Source organism: Trachymyrmex septentrionalis, unplaced genomic scaffold, assembly GCF_001594115.1.
Source record: "Trachymyrmex septentrionalis isolate Tsep2-gDNA-1 unplaced genomic scaffold, Tsep1.0 scaffold171, whole genome shotgun sequence".
NCBI lineage: Eukaryota > Metazoa > Arthropoda > Insecta > Hymenoptera > Formicidae > Trachymyrmex > Trachymyrmex septentrionalis.
The window spans coordinates 281,013-287,691 of NW_017304876.1; the positions used below are offsets into that span (position 1 = coordinate 281,013).

General features: G+C 44.8%; 1 protein-coding gene across 1 annotated transcript in view; it reads right to left on the reverse strand.

Annotated features, from left to right (window-relative positions):
• LOC108746447 (protein artichoke-like) overlaps positions 1 to 6,679 on the reverse strand; it is a 22,187-nt gene that overhangs the window by 15,253 nt on the left and 255 nt on the right. The gene's annotated exons all lie outside the window — the stretch shown is intronic.

Sequence of the window (6,679 nt, forward strand, 5' to 3'; positions counted from 1 at the left end):
ATATATCGTAAAATAATTAATTATGTTTCACGCGCATAAAGTGAAAAATTATAGTTTTGCGAGGCTTCGCCTTTCTTTTCTCTTATTTTTCAAAGTGCAAAATGTCCGTTCGCCGCACGTTAATTTATTCACGCGTGTCTGCGGCGAGGCCATATTTAACGGCTAAGATAATAACGACGTCCAGCTTCGAACGAAAAGCACAGCAGCGTAGTCGCGCTAACAATATTAAGCCTGTTTAGTCGTTCGTTCCAGTACGTCGGCCAGCCGCTTCCCTTCCTGTCCTTTCTCTGCCACGTTTCCGGTTTTCCAGAGAGTAACGACCTACTCTCGTGCTTCCAGCTTTTCCACGCGGGATTATGACGTTACTTGACAAGGAGATGTCCCAGATCCAATTACGGTTATATCGAGGCGTGCAGTATAGTCTCGCCAAAATAATAAATCTCGACCCTCGCGCAAGCAGGCATCGTGTTGTGAATGTTACATATATCGTTCCAGCAATGAGAGCGCGGTAGCTTAACATCGTCCAATTACATTATTGAGAGGAAACGGGTCCCGCAGGATGATCGATCAAATTCAGGCAATTAGCCCATTTCTTTCTCTTTTTCCGCTCGATTTTTCCAGTTTTTTTTTTTTTTTTTCCTCGAAACTACCTTCGACTACCCCCAACATTCGCTCCCTATTTTTTCGTTATGAGACGACGCATGAAAGAGAAGATACGACGCTCGAATGACAGCCGCACCTTGAACTGGCAGCTTGCGGTCACGCATAATCCGTAACGATTACGCTCTTCAGGCCGCGTGATTCTCACGATCCTTCCCCACCGGTATCCTCTAATGATCTTTTCACTTTCGTGCATTTACGCTCGTGGAATAGATGTTAGATACACAGACAATTTAATCAATGGGGATACCGTTGATTACCGAAGCGAATCCCACCTGTTCATCCCTTCATCCAATCTCGCCAATGACGTCCGCCGGCAAGTAATCATATTGTTCCAGCGCGCCAAGTGCGTGCCGCAATTCGTTTTTCCGTGGTTTCACTCGATTATTGCGACGGACAGCCGAGACAAAAGAAATTCTCCTCAAGTGGGTTTCCTGAACCGTGACCTACCACCCAAAGGGAGGTTGGGACAGGGGAGCCGTAAACAAAAGGCGGCCGACAAACAATACCGGTTACAAGAGCAAACACGATATCCGTCCTTCACAGAGCGCCACGCATAAAACTGAAGTGCAAGGTACAAGTTCACCGAGAGAACCGCTTCCTCCTCTCTGCCTCCTCTCTCCATCCCTCTCCATCTCCCCCCCCCTCTCTCTCTCTCTCTCTCTCGCTCTCTTTCTCTCTCTCTCTCTCTACTCCGCAAAACTCAAGTCGCGAGGAATGTGTATCTGTGGGAAGTAACGGTGCGAGACACCTCGGGCGTTTAACGTATGTGTACGTTTTATACGGCAAGTTTCGCTATAAATCACCTCGTTTCACCAGCTAAGTGTGCACGGTCGTCCGCGAGCGAACTACTTCGTAACCAGAGATAAGTGGCTACCGGGAAATCTGTCATACTCCGTAAGTGGCACGTCACGTCGGTCTGGTTACAATATGACATTGATAATTCAGAATCTGTGACGTACGATCGTACGGTACGTTGGCTATCCGCTGAGAGATATAAGAGATGTAAAGAAACGTGCAACTAATTGCACAGGTATACTCAATCCCGAGAATCGAAGATCTCGGATCTAATTTTCGCGTACGAACTCAGCGTAGAAACTACTACCATTATTACAATCCGCTATCTCTGACACTCCGCAGGGGAGCCAAAACGCTCTTTGTGTGACGTCCAAGCTGACGCTGTCCTTTGTGCTTGCCGACTAAATGAGTTAGTCCACCCAAAGGACACCCTTAATCTTCGTCTCAAATCTCATCCTCTATCATCACTGGAGTAATAATTATTCTCGACAATAATTGGCAGCGCGGAATACGCACAGCCGGAAATATATGTTACAAATTGTACATTTGACAAAAAAAAAAAAAATAAATAAATAAATAAATCAATATCGTTACGACCGCGTCATTTCGGTTGAACTTATTTCGTCAGCAGCGCAAAATTCGCTTCCTTCGTCGCATACATTTCCAAGGTGCGAACGACGTTCGTAAAAGTTCGATGCCCCCTGTATTTTCTCATCGAGTGACGCGTTAAAATATCGTTTTTCCCAGGCGTGGGAGAGGCAGGGGCGGAGGTTCTATCGAAACACTTCTCTGCGAGTGGGCGTGCATGAGAAGTAATACAGATTCGATAAGTCGCCGCAGACGTTTTACGGGCGAAATGGAAAGCGCACTACTCCCGGCATCGAGCGATCTACCCTTCGTGATTCTCCATGGGTATACTGGGGTGGAAGCGTTTTGCATTTCCGATGTTTTTTTGGACAGGGAATCGACATGAGGCAAGGGAAGGATGGACTTTAAAGAAGCGACGAAACAGCTGCGAGCCAACCTCGAAGGAGCGATTCGACGTTGGGATAAAGCGGTTAGCCGGGCTATACCTCCGCACCGTCCCTCCTTCCCGCAATCCCGCCGCCAAAACCGTGGGAGATGGGTATCTCTGAAAATAGGATTGGTGTGGCACGCATTGTGCCGAGGACAGTGTCTCTCTCTCTCTCTCTCTCTCTCTCTCTCTCTCTCTCTCTCTCTCCGCCTCCGTGTCTTTAGCCCACCCTAACTCTCCTGGCCTCTCCTGGTCTCTCCTTGTATTTATAGCCTTCGCCTTTTCCATCCGTTCTTCGCGCGCCTTCCCTTAACGCTGAACGCTCTTAATTCGACCGCTCCGTAGAATACAGCTTTTCTCCAAGCTGAGGAACAGAGGAAGGTAATCCGGCGGGTATGCGAGACGGGCGAATGCATCGGACCTGGCGTGTGTGCAGCGAGGGACGCCAGGTGCGTCCTGATTTATCACAACCGCTGGAAGTTGACTGGAGGGCGACCGGGGAGTCGGGAGGACGGGGCCGCCGCCACCACCGTTGCTGAGGCTGGTGCCGCCTGCTGTGGATCTCTACCCGATCGCTTCGTGGCTTATTAAAATTTCCGACGGCGCGGGTCCTAACGCCTCGCGGTAACGTCGATCGCGTATGCACGCGCGTATCTGCTGCGTCGAGCTTTTTACCGACTTCGTTTATTATCGATACACTTTTTCTCTCTTATTCTCTTTTCTTCTCCTTCTCTCTTTCGAAAGCGTCTTCTGTTGGATGAAGTACAGGCATCAGCATTAGGTTTCGAAATAACTAGTAATAATATCGCATAAAAACCTATAATAGAGTGCAAGTTTAGCATAATTCAGTGGAACATATATAATATTATTCTTTATTATTCATTTTTTAACTTGAAATAACAGTAAAAGTATATATAACTATATAAACTGAAATGGCTTATTTTATAATAATATCCGCATTCATCTATTTAATTTAAAAAAATTTCAGTATTTTCCAACATCAAAATATTGTTTTGCACAAATAAACACAAAATATTGTTTTGCGTCAAAATAAAAATTAAAATGATATGAAATTAATGATAATAACAACTCGAGAGGCGATCCTTCACTGAAAATTCATCAGCGACACCCAGACATGGTCCATTGTCCAGACATGTCTTTCGTGATATGAAAGTAATTAGAATAATATAATATCAAACCTCAATGTAATAATATCACATACTAGTACAAATACAACCTCAATTTCAACTCGCACTTGATCTTTAAAGATCGACTCTAAAGATAGTGGAGGGAAAATTGCACGCAGTGCAATTTGTTTGCGCTATCTTTGTCAGTGGAACATTAAACATTGAAAATATACGAACTGGTTTTTATAATGGAACAATACAAATGTATATTTCAGTGGATACGCTACTTTTCCCAGAAAACGCTATAAGACACCCGCATGGGCGTGTGCACATGAATAATTTAATCCACGATGAATACAAGTTATTTCCTGTGTTTTTCATTCTACATATATTGGCGGAATATATAATAATTTTGGGATAAATTTTTTATTAGTAATAAATTTCTAACAACGGACTCAACAATATTTTCCGATTAGTCATTAGGGAGCAAAAAACATCTTGCATTCTTACATCATGGATTGTTCTCAACGTGCTCAACGTTGTATGAGCTCGATCGGCCAAACACTGGCCAAACACTGGCCAAACCGCGGGGCTTTTCTACGGGGCGAGACGACGTAAATACCAGGTATCTATAATTCCCGCGTCATTCACGCCCTGTAAGCTTTATGGGCCGCTTTATTATTGGAGAGCGGTGCTCTCGCCACTTGCGCGGTTATTGTTACGTTGGAAAAGCACGAAATGGGAGAATGTCCAAAAGGGGGAGAATGCGGAGTGCGTAAAGGGGTTTAATATCTCTCATGCATATCGCAGAATTTACGATTGGATTTGACGTAAGCCCGGCGTGTAGCGTATAAGCAAGATTTACAGTTTACTTAATGACTCGCGCCCGTAGCCGCACACGATCCCGGATCGGCATGCTCGCCGTTTTTGCGCGAGCCCGCGCGCGGGTTCTAACACGGTTCAGATGTTCCCACGCTAGGCAAGCAGGTGTTGTGGCGAAACCGACGATTAATTATCCGCATCCCATTTAATAGTAGTACGGACGGGTCGATTAATCACGGTACGGCGACTGTTATAACAGATAAAAAGTTTCCTCCCCCTCCTCCTCCCCCGCCCAGAAATGCGATCCAAAACCCTTAAATTGATTTTTGATAGATTACTCGGCACGACACGCGAGCCGATAATGTGTATTAACAGGGAATATTCAAAATAAAATCGAAATGCTCGTGTCATACGTATAATCGATTTAGGATATCGCGGCTCGATTAACAAATTCATGTTTTATTCGTGTTTTATTCTCGCTAAATAAAACGGGGGGGAAAAAAACGACACTTTTTTTTTTTAATCAATCTCATATTTGCAATGGATATCGTTGATTTTGCTACGTCGTTTATACGCTCGCGTGTCAATAATATTTTGCAAACAGAATCTCGCAACAATTCGAGCTCGAGAAAAATTGTGTTACATTATTTTATAAACGTATTTTCGCGCAACATACGCGATCTACAATTTATGTGGCACAGGATATTAACCCTCGGACATTGTATAGAGCGTTGTATATAGATTTCTTGTGCGAGATCACAAATCATGCAGCGGCGATACGGTTTTACGACCGCGACAAATCATCCGTTAGGAAACTGGAGTAAGTTTCCAAATGCAACAAAAGTTCCTTTCGCGCGACGGCGCGCATTATTAAACGTTGCGATATCCCCGCAAAAGTGAAATATCCGACCGGATCGGATGAGTTTGGACGTTTCTGTGCGTAGGCATGTGGAAGTAATTACGATGTATTAACCGCTGTAATTCTCCTCCGCAAACTGCGAGTCATTAAACGATCCCCTCGAAAAGGAAAAGTAACGTTCCCCCTTCGGAGGAACGTCAAAATTTAATACCGTCGGGATACCTACGTGCTAACGCGTACTTAATACCTACGCGATATGAAGCCGGCGTTATTAAACTCGGAGAATATTTCGGGGCGCACTTTCCGTCGGCCAGAAAAACAACGCCCGATGGAACGGAGGGCGAAGGGTGCATTTCATTACGAGCTCATTCGGGAACTCGGCACCTCGAATTCGTTGGGATTAGGGATATCTGCGGTATCGGATAATTAATTATAGAGCCAAAGCCCGACGGTGTAAGAAAGCATCGTTATATATTTACCAGCGGAGACGTGAGTGATTTGTTTGAACGAGTCTCGTAATCTACGATTACGTGCTTGTTATCGACTTTAGCCAGATGAACCTTTACTACATTTTGTCTTGTGGCAAGTCCCTCTTTCTGCCGCCTCTTTCCACGAGCCAAAAGTGTCTCGTTTGTGTCTCGCGAGTATGCAAGATAAAGAGAAAATCACCATTTCCACGTAACAACAACGTAACGATATTAATAAGAATGCAGATGAGTTCGAAATTAGAATTTTCAAATAATAAACTGTGTTATTTGAACTTGAAAGAGTCTAGCATGCGAAACGTTGTATTTTGTGCTCGATATATTAATAAAGACGGCAGCCCTTAATTTCGACACTTTCGATATTTTCCATTTAATTTTATTCGTTCTAAAGTACAACAGCTGACGAAGAAAGGAGAATTTAATAGAGAAACAGCTTGGCTAAGGAAAAGCTAAGTGGCTTTCGAGAATAAGAGTGTATATAATGGCCCTAAAAGTCACTCAGCTCCCGCCGCGCTGTCGTGCACATTTAATGAGAGCTTTATTTCATCGCACGTTTTTCGTAAATTTGTAAGCAAGGAAGGCGCTCGACTCCGTAAATCAACTTACCAGCGGGAGTCTATAAAAGAGCACCGTGTATATAAACACAGGGCGATTAAACGCGAGTCAATGAAGCCCTATTTTAAGGGCAGCGCGCGCCAAAGAGAATGCATATTTAATCAGTCTACCGGACGCGATCTCGTGATACGGTGTGTGCCGGGGCGTACAACCGGTAAACAGCTGACCCGAGAAATCCCGTGAACCAAGAGCCACGCTTCGGCAAGCATCGCGCTTCCAGCTGACTTATCGCACGGGGCACGCGTGGTGAGCGGTGACTCACGGCGTCGTGTATACCGGCGTTCGTGCCGTGTATTTA